This window comes from Macaca mulatta, chromosome 2 (genome assembly GCF_049350105.2).
Source record: "Macaca mulatta isolate MMU2019108-1 chromosome 2, T2T-MMU8v2.0, whole genome shotgun sequence".
Classification (NCBI taxonomy): domain Eukaryota; kingdom Metazoa; phylum Chordata; class Mammalia; order Primates; family Cercopithecidae; genus Macaca; species Macaca mulatta.
The window spans coordinates 30,846,659-30,863,169 of record NC_133407.1 but is presented as its reverse complement, the minus strand read 5'-3'; the positions used below and the strand labels follow the sequence as shown (position 1 = coordinate 30,863,169).

The 16,511-nt window shown below is 34.1% G+C and overlaps 1 protein-coding gene and 1 non-coding gene across 3 annotated transcripts in view; one reads left to right on the top strand and one right to left on the bottom strand.

The window, feature by feature from the left end:
* Nucleotides 1-16,511, bottom strand: part of TBC1D5 (TBC1 domain family member 5) — a 564,710-nt gene that overhangs the window by 491,463 nt on the left and 56,736 nt on the right.
* Nucleotides 1,171-1,233, top strand: LOC114676564 (U7 small nuclear RNA). The gene has a single exon (XR_003727618.1). It is a non-coding gene; the product is annotated as a U7 small nuclear RNA (small nuclear RNA).

The following is a 16,511-nucleotide window of genomic DNA, read 5'->3' as shown; positions in this document are numbered from 1 at the left end:
GGAACTGGTTAAAAAATATATAGGACTTCTATATAATAATAGAATGTTACACAACTATTAAAAGAGATGATATAGGCTTACCTTTCCTGCTCACAATATACTATTAAATGAAAAAAAGTAATAGATGCAAAAATATCCCATTTTTCATATAAAAAACTTATAAAATACATTTGATTCATTCTTATAATAACCCAACATATTTAGAATAAATGGACAAATGCATTTTTACAGTGAATTTTCTAACACAATCATTTTCTTCTTCTTTTTTTTTTTTTTGGTCTGAGACGGAGTCTCACTCTGTCGCCCAGGCTGGAGTGTCATGGCATGATCTCAGCTCACTGCAACCACCGCCTCCCGGGTTCAAGCAATTCTCCTGCCTCAGCCTCCTCAGTAGCTGGGATTACAGGCACACACCACCATGCCCAGCTAATTTTTTTTCGTATTTTTAATAGAGATGGGGTTTCACCATATTGGCCAGGATGGTCTCAATCTCATGACCTCGTAATCCACCCACCTCGGCCTCCCAAAGTGCTGGGATCACAGGCGTGAGCCACCATGCCCGGCCAGAAAACGATTTTTAGAGATACCTAATATAATGTATTAAAAAATGCAAACATTCTTAAAACAGGTCTCGATACCAAAGACCATTTTCAACAGTAACACTGAATATTCAATTGCATGGATAAAGTTAAATTTTACAAAAGATGCCAATGGTATGGATACAAGATGCCAATGGTATGGATACAAATTCTTTTCACTTCTTTTGCATTCTGATAGGGAGGGAGAGAGGGACAGACAAAAAGAGAGGCAGATAGAGATGAAGAGGACAATTTGCATTTTAGCTTTCTTCTCATCCCAAAAATGATTTAGTATAAGACACCACTCCAAACAAAGTGAACACATTATAGGACAAAAGAAAACAATTCAAGAAAAAGGATAAAAGAACAGAACACTACCACTGTACCAGTTAAGGCTCTTGATTATAAACAACAGATACATGTTCTAGTGAATCTAAGTCAAAAAGGAATTTATTGGCTAGGTACTAGATAGTTCAGAACACTGAGACAAGGTTGGAAAATCCAGCTTGGACAGGAATCAAGGCAGGCAAATCACAGAAAAATGTTTGCCTCCACAGCCTTGAATGAAGCCTGGAACTTACGTTACTGCATCAAGGGTTACAGGCTCTTTTAGAATTTGTCTAGCAGCCTTTCTGGTTTTTACAGAAAAGTCCCGCAATATTTTAAAAAAAAAAGAAGAAGAAGAAGAAGAAGAAAGAAAGGAAAAAAGAAGAAGAAGAAAGAAAGAAAGGAAAAAAAAAAAAAAGAGTTACAGGCCAGGAGGAAGCATCTCAGTGGCAGCTCTTAGCCTCATGCCCATGGTCTTTCCAGCTGTCAAGGTGCAACTCTTAAACTACAGAAGGGCCTCATGCTAGCCTTTAGGCTTCCTTAATCTTGAGGGGTGAGAAGCAGTCTCCTAACCTAGAAAGGGGTTTAGTAAGGCCCCAGGCAATGAAAACCACAAATGTCCTCTAGGAAGACCAACTCTTTGTAGTAGAACTGAAGTGTCTTTACTTTTACTCAGTGTCTTGCTTATATATCTTTATAAAAGTTTGCAAACTGAAAGTTGATAAAAATTAGTGCAAATCTCTTTAACATCATTTTATTAGATTTGTTTGGTACCATTTTCAGTGTATTTCCAAGGCAAAAACGTACTCTTCCTAAAGTAGTTCTATCAACCAACAGTAGACTGAGCAATTTGGATGGGGTCTAGCAAGTTTCTTAACACACTATAAGTATTGCCTCTTGCTTTATATTCTATCCGTCTGCTAATTTGGTTTCTTGCTTGCCTTTTTTGCTGCAGCTGTGCACCGGGTTAACTGTTTCAATGGTTTTCCTACAATAACTCACAAATTTTTTCCTGATCAGTGTGCTGTATGATTGGTTCTTTGTTCCTAAGATAATTATTTTACATTTGTCTACACTGAACTGCATTTGCCATCTGCTGGCCCAATCACCTAAACAATCCAAATCTTTTTGAATCTGATTGCATTGTTCCTCATTATTTCCCCTAGCTCCAATTTTAGGATCATCTGCAAACTCTGAGATCTTTTCTTTAAAGCTTGGACACATTTTATTTTAATATAGAGGGGTTTTTTTGTGTGTGTGACCCTTTAGACACTCCAGCTGAAATCCTTTTCCAACTAGAAAAGTTTCCAAAAGCTTATCCAAAGATACCTTCCAATTATGCAGTCAAAGTGATGCTAGAAACAAAGCTAAATAGTACCCATTCTATTTCATTTTTCTATACATTGCCATGTTTTTAAAAGTATTATGTCTTCTAAGTTCTTCTCTTCAAAGTATAAATATTTTTAGGAAATGCAGTAATTCTGTTTTCTAATTTGAACATTCATGGCAACTGTTTTTGCAATAACTTTCCTAAACTACACATGACAAATTTTTCAGCAACTCCCTATACATAAGGCATTTCATTTAGTCATAAAAATATTTTTTGAGCACACATTAGTAATTAGCATTAGATACACTGCAGTCTTATGACCTTGGTCCAATTATTTATCTCCCAAAACTTCTGTTTCCTACTGACAAAGAAGATTTCAGAAGATAACTTCTAAGCACTCATCCACATCTAGCATTCTGAATTACCTTTTATCTATAAAGTAACATACTAGAATCACCATTTCTAAAATTTTTCTCCTTCAGATTTCCCAAACATCATTTTATTATAAGCACTCAAATAATTCATTAATTTTTGCAACATTTTAGAACTGCAAGATTGTATATACTTACTTAGCAGTATTTACCCTTCGAATTAGACTTGACAAATCTGAACATAGTAAATCTCCATTACTTATTAAGTAGTACACCGAGCACATGTTTAGATCTAGAAAAAACTGTTGCTCCATAAACTTTAGTGATTTCTTAGTATAATCACATTTCCACAAAAGCCCTACCCGTGTTAACAATCTTATATAGAAGTTAAGATCTAATTTAAGAACCAATGGTTCTCTCAAAGGAAAGAAGTGATGATTCTGGGTGGAATTACTTTCATTAAAGGTAGGATATGAAAATCCACTAAGAAAAATTAGTTTTAATAATTCCAAAATAGAAACATTATAACTAACAATTACTACTATTAGATCTTTCATCTTTTTGTGGAAGAACCCTCTAACAACTGATTAGTCCAAATTTTTTTTCATTTATTCACTAAACAGTTAGTGAATGTTACAATAATATAAAAATGAATACAAGACAGTGTGAGATGTACATATGTTGTTACAAAAAATCATTGTAGAGGTACAGTCAGCTACACGGAAGTTAGGAAGAGGAATAATTTACTTCTAGTTGCTGGATGAAAAGCTTTGTAAATGAGATGCATTTGAACTCTCAAATATTACAATATCTTTTAAAAGCAAGCCTACTAAGCTATGAATATTATCACAGAAAAGACAAATATAAAACGCTAAGCAGTCAAAGTAAAAAAATTTTTTAAAACCTCAGAAAACAGATTTGCTGGTTGCTTATAATAGAATCATGTTTTTGATTTTTTGTAATTTTTAAAATTTTTCTGTAATGAACATATATTATCCTTATAATAAGACATAGTAAAAGATTTTTCTATTAATTTTTTAAAGCCATACTTTGAACAACTGAACAAATGAAATGCTATATGTCAAAAGCCTCTAACTTATAAAAATTAAGTCACTAACAAGTATTTCATTTCTAAAAAGCTAAAGGACCCACTAAAAAGAAATCATAATTTATTAAGCCCTTTATTTTTGAAAGAAACATTGATTTTCAATGCAATTACTTTCATTATAAGGTAGGATTTAAAAATCCACTAAGAAAATAATTTTTTCTTTTTCTTTTTTCAATGAGACGGAGTCCAGACTGGAGTGCAGTGGCACAATCACGGCTGCAGTCTTGACCCCCCAAGGCTCAAGCGATCCTCCAATCTCAGCCTTCCGAGTAGCAGGGACTACAAGCATGCACCACCGCACCTGGCTAATTTTTGTATTTTTTGCAGTGATGGGGTTTCACCATGTTGCCCAGGCTGGTCTCAAACTGGTGGGCTCAAGCTATCTGCCTGCCTCAGCCTCCCATAGTGCTAGGATTACAAGCATGAAACACCGCACCCAGCCAGGAAAATTATTTTTAATAATTCCAAAATAGTACGTTTATAACAATTGTTAAGGTTTTGTCTTTCATCTTTTTGTGGAAGAACTCTCTAACAACTGATTAGACTGATTTTTCAAACACTTATGAAATGATACATGTTGTCTCCAGGAATATTTAATTTGTATTTTAAGATAAAAGCATTTAATAAATCCATAAACAACCACTGACTTTTATTTCAAACAGATCCCCATTTACTAAAACTTTGATCTTTGACTGTGTTATATTCTATTAAAAGTAACAACATTCTACATATGATTTAATTCTACCTGTAATCTAATAAAGGCATTTCACTTAAAAAAAACTATATTTATGTATATACATATATACACACATATATATGTTATATACATATATATATATATATCTTGAATCTCTCACATGATTCAGAGCATAGCAAAAGAAAGTGTATGAGCTGAGAAAAGAGGAAATAAAAGCACTAGAGGAATGGCGGGGGTGGGTACAGGGAGGGAAGAAAAGAGTGTTTCAATAAACACTTCCATAACTTAATACCTGCTTAGATTTTCAAAATTCTAGTTTTTTTTTACTGTTTGATTTTACACTCTATGCTATAGTTTATAGCTGAATTACTAGTATCCTATAACCTGAAATTAAACTCAACTAAATCTCTTGAGGTATATAACAAGTTACACAGAATTACTAAAGTAATAAATAATTATGTTTCATTTAGTCTGTTAACTTCCCTAAAGGATGGAATTTTACTAATATAATCTATTAATATTGTTTCATAGACTATCACTAGTTTTCAATTTGATAAAGCTAGAAGGAAGGCAATATGCTGGGATTTCAAACTGGCATCCACAGGCCACTTCCAGTGAGCAAACAGTTCATTCGGAATAAACTGCCAAGATTTTTTAAACTTGATATTTCACATAAAAATTTAGATTTTTAACTGACCTCAAAAAAAAAAAAATCACTAGATTCATAGTTCTGGTCCCACTGCTGTCAATGCTCACTAGACAACTTTCCTCCCCACTTTCTGTGGCTTACCAAGTTCCACAGGAAGTAGGGTTTATAATCCCCAAATAGAGTGTGGAGGCAGTCAGATTCTGACTCGAATCCCAGTTCCTCTACCTCCAAGCTGCACAACCCAGGGCAAGTAGTTTAACCTCTTTAAGATTTAATTTCACCATCATGACTGATATGGTTTGGTTCTGTGTCCCCACCCAAATCTCACCTTGAATTCTGTAGTTCCCATAATCCCCACGTGTCGTGGGAGAGACCCAGTGGGAGGTAATTTAATCATGGAGGTGGTTACCCTCATACTGTTCTCGTGACAGTGAGTGAGTTCTCATGAGATCTGATTATTTTTAAAAGGGCATTTCCCAATTTTGCTCAGCATTTCTCCTTCCTGCCGCCATGTGAAGAAGGACAAGTTTGCTTCCCCTTCCTCGTAAGTTTCCTGAGGCTTTCCCAGCCCTGTGGAACTAGGAGTAAATTAAACCTCTTTCTTTTATAAATTACCCAGTCTCAGGCAGTTCTTTATAGCAGCATAAGAATGGACTAATACAATGACAAAGAAGATAATAATCATTTATTATTCAGGGGTTAAAAGTGAAATAATATATATAGTACAAAATACAAAATTAAATCTTCAATAAATGATAGTTATTATTATACTACTTGGATTGAAATTCCTAAACCTAATTAACTAAGATTTACCATGAATGTTTCCCACTTTCTGTAGACCCTAAAGAAAAAAACTAAATCACTATTGCCTTATCACTCCATAGGGCTCCTTGGTAAAATAAGGATAGGAATAATAAATATCTTATAAGGTTGTCATATTAAAATATGTTAATACATACAAAAAAGCTAAGAATAGTACATGGCACATACTAACCTCCAAAAAGAGTTGTTATTATAGTAGTAACTGTTGTTTCAGGGGGCTGGCACATATAAGCTTTAATAAATGTTTGATGAGGAGAAGCATGTCAGTGAGTAAAAATGCAACTAAATGAATACAAGACCACTTACCAAGATTATTCAAGGTATATATCTTTAAGAGTCCTCTCGACTGTCCCATGTTTTTTGTTTGTTTGAGACAGAGTTTTGCTCTTGTTGCCCAGGCTGGAGTGCAATGGTGTGATCTCGCCTCACCGCAACCTTCGCCTCCTGGGTTCAAGAGATTCTCCTGCCTCAGCCTCCCAAGTAGCTGGGATTACAGGTGCAGGCCACCATGCTCAGCTAATTTTTTTGTATTTTTAGTAGAGACAGGTTTTGACTATGTTGGCCAGGCTGGTCTTGGACTCCTAACCTCAGGTGATCCGCCCATCTCAGCCTCCCAAAGCGCTAGGATTACAGGCGTGTAGGATTTATTTTCAAAGGAGTTTTAGAGTAGTCCTGTTTCAAGATTGCTAGAACCAGACCAGTCTAGGCTGTGCTTTCTTTCCAATTCTTCTCTGCCTCTTCAAGAATCTCAGCAGCAGAGTTTAGGAACAGTGGAAAAGAGGATCTCACTACCTTTTAGGCTAGTAGTTACAAAATCTCAGCCTTTAAAAACAAAGAATGAAGAAAAAAAGCCTGGTCAAGCAGCAACAGTGGTTCTCTATCAATTGGTGCCAAAAAGATGATTCGATCTTTAGCATACTAATCATCTCAGTTGATGTAGTTTTCAATTAGTCTGAAAGAAGCTCAATTCTTCAAGTATTTAATAAAAGATAAAGACAGTCTTTCCTGGCTAAAGTAGTAGACATATTCCAGATTCTTGGCCATGTCAGGGAAATTCTTTCATAGCATTCAAAACAATGAGGAAAAGCAACAAAATTGACTCAAAAAGAGTAATTTCCTTTCCAACCTAAATAAACTTTACACAAACTTGCCTTTGATAATCGACTAAACAAGCTGCACCACTAGCATCAAGGGAGGGTGTGCAGATATCTAGCAGGTGCTGCAGTTTATCACAAAAACGTCTAAAATAATTGGAAGTGACAACCAGCACTACCACAAATGATTTATTAGTCTTTCACTCAGCTTTTCAGCTTCCTCAGGGCCAGAATAAATAATTTACCAACTCTGTATCTTCCAATCATTAATTCTTCCCAATGCATCCAAACTACATTTAACTCTGCTAGGTTCAGTGGAATAAAACACACAATAGGAATATTTTTCCAAATATAAAATTACCTGACCATATGTAAAGGCAAACATGTCAATCAAAGATGTACAATACAGATGCAGAAGAAGGACTCAAAGTCAGCAACTGCAGTCAAGTTTGAGGGTGCTCATGGAATAAGTTAAGTGAACAAGAAAGCAGAGCCTAGCAAAGTGCTTCTCTCGTAGATGAAAAGACTCCAGTGACTCTGGACAGCAAACCAAAAAGGCAACCTAAGCACACTGCGTGACAGAGATTTTTAAACCTCAAGCATCATCATCTCACAATAGTCAATTGACTGACTGACTGCCTCCCCCAAACTGTCCCACGAATTATAGAAAATATTCAGTATCCTTAATCAAAAAAAGGTAGAAAAGTTAAGACCTATATGAATTTCATGCAAAGTAGACTTAATAAAGTATAAAACAAGGCATCTTCTTTAAGGCATTTTAATAGCTATTTTGAATGGGTTTACAGGACAATTACAAACTCCTGTGAATTCAAAAATAGATGTGAAAATCAAAGAAATAAACATTCTTCCCCAAATCTGATAATGATGTTAAAAGGTATGTCTATTAATTATGTAGAAAAAACATACAAAAACCAAAAATTACATCCTAAATCCATTTTTGATGTAAGCTAGTCTTGTCTCATTAAATCAGCATCTCTGATTAAAACAGAGATCATTTTTGGTACATAACGTATTGTACTGTTAGAGCAGCATCTGTTTATTACACAGCATAAACATTTTTCAGCTTTCTGAAACTACTGACATTCAATAAATGATCCAGACCTAGCAATTCACTAGTTTCTTTTTTATTTCAAGAAGAAATACTTTTAAGTGAAAGAGTTAATAAAACTGATAGTCTAATATTAGGCATTCTATAAGCCAGCTTCAAGCTGTTGGGCATACAAAGAATTTCATAAACTGACAGCTTTCTCTTTAATGGTTTGAGAGTGCACTACAACCCAAATCTTAAGTGTGTAATAGATGTTTAAATATATGACTTCTACCTAATACATGATTTTTTCCAAAATATAAAATGCCTTAAAATTAAATTAGCTAAACTAGTGAAAATGATAATATAAATTTGAATCTAAAGAATGCAATTTATATTATACAATTTTTAAATGACTAAAAACATTCCAAAATGTTCACAAAATAAGAATGTATTTTTTTCAACACTCAAGAGTTCACTGCTAACTGAAAGAATTATATACCTGGGCACAAAATCATATTGTTCATAGTAAGCAAAACCATGTCTTATTTATGCACAGATCCAGCACACACGTTGCTGTGGCAAAATAAACTTCAAATAGCACAGGTCCCAGCCTCCCGCAGGTTACAATAAAGCAAAAATATAAAAACTAGAAAACATCTATTTTTTAAAGGTATCTTTTTCAAACAGATGCAAAAAATATAGAGATTTTTATATTTTTTTGTACTAGGAGGTAGGGAGGATTCAGAGAACATTTGTTTAAAAAGAAAAGCATGACAGTGTTGTCTGCAAGCTTCTTTGCCAGGAACGGAAACAGTGGATCGGCTTGTAAAGACAGGAAATTCAGTAAACAAAAAGAAAGCAATATACCACTCTAGTGGTATCAAATTGCCTAAGGATACTGCCTAGTGCCAGAACCTGGATACAATGCTATAAGAATTGGTGGCAGCTTGTCCATGTGCTGAAAACACTGAGCCCTACAGAGTTCCATGAATATCTGTAGAAGAAGTCTATGCAAAGTATCCTGGCCCTTAATGTCTGTCAAAAGAGAAACATGTATACAAATTGTGGTTCTGATGCTGTTCTATCATGAAATATTACACAACAGTTAAAATGAATCAACCAGATGTAAAACTCACAGCAAATAACAGTTCAGGAATAATGATGGAGAAGAAGGGGGAAAAAATGTAAATAATAGAATAACAACAAATAATAGAATATTTCGGTTAAGTAATCTTTAAGAACATTTAATGTTAATGGAGACATAACTGTAGCGATAATACAAAAACAGGAAAGATATAAACCAATTTGAGTAAGGCAGTTATCTCTGGGAAGGGAAAGACTTTAAAAGTATCTTTTAAAAATACATGTGGTGGCATACTAATTCTGCATGGTAAATACATGTTTGCCTGTTCTACTTATTTTCTGTACTTTCTTTCCTTTTTTTTTTTTTTTTTTTTTTTTTTGAGACAGGGTCTCACCTGTCACTCAGGCTGGAGTGCAGTGGTGTGATCGCGGCTCACTGCAGCCTCACCCAGGCTCAGTTGAACCTCCCACCTCAGCCTCCTGAGTACCTGAGACTACAGGCATGTGGACCACGCCCAGATAATGTTTGTTTTTTTGGTTTTTTGTTTTTTTTTTTGCAGAGTGGGGGTTTCGCCATATTGCCCAGCCTGGTCTCGATTCCGTGGCTCAAGCAATCTGCCTGCCTCAGCCTCCTAAAGTGCTTGGATTACAAGCATGAGCTACTGCACCCAGCCTATACTTTCTAAAATTTTAAAATCTAAGCCACCAAATGAATAATTCTCTTCCGAAAAAAATTTAAAAGGTTTTACAGTATTCTTACCTGAAACATGAGGGCCTATCTTCTTTAAAATCACTGGTTTGGCCAGTCTTCATATTCTATAAACTTTTAATTTAAATCTAAGAAACTAAAAATTCTACCCTCTTTTCACAAGTTACTTGATTTAATAACAATTTCAAGGCAAGTCCTCAGGAGATCTCATGCTTTTATTTCAAAAATGAACTGAAGGACTCCACCTTGTAGACCTCCTGAATAAAGTTAAAGATATTCTCATCAAGGGGCTTTTAAATAAATAGTTCTGTCATTTGCTATGCGAACAAACAGGCTTGAGAGCCTGACTCCCAATTCCTTGGCTCTGACTTCCCTAAGGAAACCTGTCACTTCATTAGTGAGTAAGTTCTTTTCCATTTTCTTTGTTATGTGAGGTATTAAACTTCTTTGTATTTGAAAAAAAAACAAAATCCTAGTAAGACTTTGGACATATCAACTGAAATCTTACTTTAAAGAAATTCAGTACCACCAGTGTAAGATTTTTCATCTTGTGTTAACCTTTTCTGCAGCCAAATTTCTTTTAAGTCCAACTCCATTTCTTTATATGCCTTTGAAAATCTGACAGGTCATCTATTGCGAAACAGAAACAAAATGCCTCTCATTTACAATTAAATTTGTACATGTAAACGAAAGTTTAATATACTTTTTGTCACCATGAAGAAAATATGAGAGATATTGTTAATTTCCATAAAAACTGATATTCTCTCAAAGTAGTAACCATCTGATTTCAAAAAATTACTAGCTTGTTATCTTAAACAAGAAATCATATCCAACTTATATTGATGTTTTTCTATTTGAAGTATGTCATGCAATATTGTAATTTATTTCATAAATCTACTAGAGTGTGATCAAATCCTATCAACTCTGATTGGCATAAATTTGAAACAATGAAGCAATCACATCTGTTAAGCAGTTTTAGCTTCCTAAACAACATTTTTAAAGTTTATACAATAACATAATTATACTTTTTTTTCTAGGACCTTCCTGCACTGGGTTTGAGCTTTTCATAAACTTTGTTTGTGTACACTAGCTTCAATATAACATAGAAAGTAATCAATAAAAGATGGAAGTAGGGGAGATAAAGTGACAGAGACAGTCTAAGTGGTACACTCAAGAAAACATTTTAATAAACTCTAAAGAAGTAGTTGTTCATAAGATGGGGAAAATGAGTTCATCTGAGTGAAAAAACATAGTATATATTTAATTTTATCCTGAAACTACTCTTGAAAATGTATGAATGCTGAACTTAAGTAAAAATACGTGAACATAGAATAAAGATGCCGACTACGTTTTATGAAGCAAAATACTAGTATACAGCAAAAACTTACTATCTGCATGTTTTTGGTGTAAAATCTCTGATTTTTAAAATTTGAATGGTTTGATGAAAAGATTATATAGTATGTATAGGAATCAAAAAGTAAAAAATGAATATCCCCAAAGTAATTCTGTGCAATTTTAAGAACGTTTCTAACAAGTAAGCAAACACAAGCATAAAAATGAACAGGCCCTACAGATAACTCAGACTATGGCTTAAAAAAACAGATTATCAAAAATAAAATTCAGAACACTGTTAAGTAACTGTATCAAGTATCAATTCTTTCTGTCTTTATATACATCATGCCTAAGATACGACTTAGGAATGTGTGAACATTCAACTAAAGATAGCTGATTTAGCAGAAATCCACTTGGGCCATTCATTGGTAACTGATCATATACAATTTCAAGATATTTTCTATCCTACTAATCCTTACACCTGTCACTCTTTACATGCATACAGCTTCTTAAGAAAGGCCACCTTTCTAAAGTGAGTATCTCTTCAACTTCACTGCGTACCAACCAGGGTCCTGTATGTACTCAATACCTATTTGCTGATTCATTTATTTTAACTTATATGAAAGCGGAAGTCATGAGTTAAACAGTTTAAATTAAACCAATTATATTTCCTACCTTTAAAGTTAAAAATCAATAAAACTAAACAAAACATTATGATCAAAGGAAAACTTCCAAAAGGAGACAATAGGTAATTATGATGGTGACATTTCATCAAGAGAGTGACAAAGATTTTTTTAACCAAATCTTGTGCTTAATTCAGACGTTTTCCTTTTGTCTGTGGATATGACATGTTTTCACAGAACAAAAAGATGTCTCCTTGGAATTTATTATTTTACTATTTGGAATGATTGAAATGATACGCTAACAGAAGAAGATAAGACTTTTTCTGTCTTCTTTGCCCTTTACTATATGATACTGTTGTACTCTCCTTAATATGTAAAACTATCCACTACTCATTCTATTTTTTTTCAATATCTTGTAGGTTAATTCCTAATTAAATGCATCAAGAAAGATTCTCCATTGCAATGAAACTCTCATGACTACTTTGTCATTTAGCTTTAATATAAAGACATTTTTTGATTACTCCAGGATGACAACAGTATTAATATTTTACTAAAAGAAATAAATCTCCATTAAGTTTTTAAAAATCTATCAAACACTAATTGAAATAGGATTAAAATAAGAAATAATTTCAATCCTTCACACTAAATTGTACTGTTGTTATCTATTATCTACCTCATTTCTGCATTTTGTTTACGTTTTCATTCATTTAAGAAATATGCTTTCCACAAAAACACTGATAAAAATAAGACAATTCCTGTTCTTATTATAAGCAATAAACTAGTAATTATAATGTGGCATAATAAGTGCTCTAATAAGGTATGTAGGAGGTGAGGTAAGATTACTAAAGAATCACAGAAAGTTTTCAAGAGCTGCATCTTGCAAAATGAGTACACAAAACAACTGCTTCACTAAATACAGATTAACCACATGAAATTACTTCTTCTCCCACCCAAAACCCTACTAAAATGGCAGTAAATAATTTTTTAAGGTGTATTTCACGAGCACAAAAAAGTGGAAGTGGAGAGAAAAATAGAAGCAAGATCACAAATTTTTGGAAAACAGATGAATAACTTATCAAAAGAAGTTACTCATAACAGAACATATCAGAAAAGACACCGAGAAGAAGCAAATCACTCTGCCCACAATCAGGCAATGACTCAACCTCACACATCCCACTTCTACACCGGTGCTGAATCTCCAACTAAGAGAACTGAGGGAAAAAGAGGGATAAAAAACCAAAAACAGGGAAACAAAATAATTCAAGATAACATCCCCAAACTGAAAGACATTTGCTCTTAAAAGGGTCCTCTGAAGATTCATTACAAATAATGAATAAAATCCATTCTAAGACATATTATCATAGAATTTCAGAGATAAACGATCCTAAAGCCTTCTAGAATATTAAGAATAGGCCAAATATAGCCAGAAAAAAAAAAGTAGGGGGAAAAAAGTGGCAATGGATTTCTCAGTAGTAACACTGAATGTTGTAAAACAAAGCCTTCAATATCTAAAATAAAATTATCTACAATCTAGAATTCTATATCCAAACCATTAATCAAGTCTGAGAGTAAAATAGAGTCATTTCAACCTTTCCTAGGGCCTATTTCTATATAATGAAAAAGTTACAGAAAAAAAAAAAGAGTTGGGATCCATGGATATGAACACAGTAAAGCTATCCAATCTCTGAGGAGATGGCTAAAATGTGGGACAGTATGACTATCTATCCCAGAATTCCTGCCACACTGTCAAGTTATACATACATGAAGTCTCTATAATGCAACAGAGACCATTCTGTCTTAAAACAGAAGGTAAATGGAACAGGTAAAGAAATGTAATGCAAGAAGTTACAGAGATGTTTTATAATAGATTATTGGAAACAGGACCAGAATAATACTGAAGACAGGGCAACACAAAAGTAATTTTAATACGCAATTTTAATAACGCATTTATTATAATTATTCTAAAAAATGAAACTTCAATATTTAAAATGACAATCATGAAACATTTTTTTTAAATCCGTGTCTATTGATAAAATTTAATGAGATGCACAAATTTTAAATTAACTTTGTTGTTAAAAGAAGTCTTAGGCCGGGCGTGGTGGCTCATGCCTGTAATCCCAGCACTTTGGGAAGCCAAGGCAGGCAGATCACGAGGTCAGGAGATGGAGACCATCCTGGCAAACGCAGTGAAACCCCGTCTCTACTAAAAATACAAAAATTAGCCGGGTGTCGTGGCGGGCGCCTGTAGTCCCAGCTACTCGAGAGGCTGAGGCAGGAGAATGGCGTGAACCCAGGAGGTGGAGCTTGCAGTGAGCCGAGATCACACCACTGCACTCCAGCCTGGGCAACCAAGCAAGACTCCACCTCAAGATTAAAAAAAAAGTCTTAAAATCCTGCTGTATATTTGCAATTATTCAGCTCTCAGTAACTGTATTACTGAACTGAAAACTATTCAACTAAATATCTACTTAGTAATGCTATAAATTAGGAAGTGGAAAGAATATGTGAAGTACATTATACAATTAATATTTAGACTACTTATTTTACTTAAGCTTCCCCTCCCCACAAATTTCTCCTAAATTATCAGATTCTTCATTTTATAAAAACTTATCAATATTTTTATATAGTGAAGTATTACTGATTTATCTTTGAATAGAGTTTAGTCAAGTAGACATTCAAAAGTTGTGTGATACTTGGGACAATCTGTAGTCTGAGACTGGCTGGCCCTTGCATTGCAGAATACCTAGCATACCTGGTCCCCATCCATTAAATGCCAAAAACACTCTCACAATCGTGACAAGTGAAAACCCCACACCAATTTGTGAAACTCCCTTATGGAGCAGCACCAACCTTTTTTGAAAACTGTTATTCTAGAAGTCTTACAGTAAGAAAAAGCATGCTAGGGTGTGGAAACACTAGAAAAAAGTACAAAGGAAACACTTATCAGTTACATTAAAAGTTTTAATTCATCAATTTTATCCTCATCTAAATGTTCTTTATTTAGATGCATTTTTTGGTACTGTGTACTGAGAATGACTTAAAGAAATCTGATACAATCACTCTAGAACATATGCATATTCTTTTTTTTTTTTTCTTTTTTTTTTAAAGACAGGGTCTTGCTATGTCATCCAGGCTAGAGTGCAGTGGGGTGATCACGGCTCATTGCAGCCTCAATCTCCTAGGCTCAAGCAATCCTCCCTCCTCAGCATGGAACCACAGGTACAATCCACCACATCTGGCTGATTTTTTTTATTTTTATATTTGTAGAGATAGGATCTCCCTATGTTCCTCAGGTTGCTGTCAAACTCTTGGGCGCAAGTAATCCTCCTGCCTCAGCCTCCTAGAGTGCTGGGAACTACAGACATGAGCTACAGCGCCTGGCTATTCATTTTTTAATAAAAGGCTTTCCTATATATGACCTTTTTAACACTCTTTTATTTAGATAGCCAAATTAAAGTCAAATATAGGATCTAATCAATAGATTGTACATCTACAGGCATGTCATTTATATAATTTGTGTGATGTTGTTTTTGTTGTTATTACTATGTTGTTTGGTTCTTACTGTTTCTATGAACAACATCAGTACTAAGATGGTCAATACTGAGACACTGTATCAAGTCACTATAGTATTTAGTATTATTAAAGGCTTCTATATATCACTATTATGTAACGGCCTAAGAAATCCTTGAAGTATAACAGGGTCCCCTTTTCTGTTTGCAAATTCTAAATTTAATAAGGATCTATTTAATTAGTCCAGAATTCAAATATATATTCATGCCAAATTTTGCAACCACATGGGAGGTAGGCAGAAAGAGATTTGAAACACTTCCATGAGAACAACGTTGATTGCTCTACTACAACATCAGTGCCAGGACCCAAACTACTGAATATGCTGTCCACAAAATGGATGAGGTATGAAAGAAATCTTGTGTTTACCGTGACCTTTGGCTGTACTTTTACTTGTCATAATTATAAAGAAGCTACTCTCAGAGCCCACACATAAGACAAAGTATTACTCTTAGAACTACAGTGAAGTATTTCAGGAAGTGCTTCATATTGTAACTAACTTGAGGAAGAATATATGGATACTTCTTTCCTTTTTTGTTAGGTATAATAGGCATTTCTGAACAAAGAAAAAGGTCTCATATTATACATATGAATAAGATTTATTGCACAAGAATTTTTCCAGTTGTGTAATGCACATTCAAGTACAAATATGCCACTCCGGTTACCTGGTTCAACTTAACAAGTCATATGTGTTCTAAACACAACTAAAAATTAAAATTGTACAATGTAACTATGACTTTAATAATGTAATTTGCCATGTCAGATAAATATGTATCAGGAGGAAATTAAAAAGAAAATTATACAAAAAAAAATTAAGTTACTCTTATCTAGAGATTTCTATTTTCCCACACAGAATTTCACCAAAGAAAAACAGTTGTTTCCAGAAATGTTTTGGCAAAACTACCAACTTTATCAATATATGTGACATGTAACATGCTTTTAAAGAAAGAAAAGACCAATGTATCATCCAACATGAAATTATAAATTCTAAAGGTATAACAAACAGGATTAGATTTCACAAAATGTCAAACATACTATAAATCAGAACAGGGGTCTCCAACCCCCAGGCCATGGATTGGTACAGGTAGGCGGCCTGTCAGAAGCCAGGCCACACAGCAAGAAGCGCAGCAGACCAGATAGCAAAGCTTCCTCTGTATTTAGGCTGCTCCT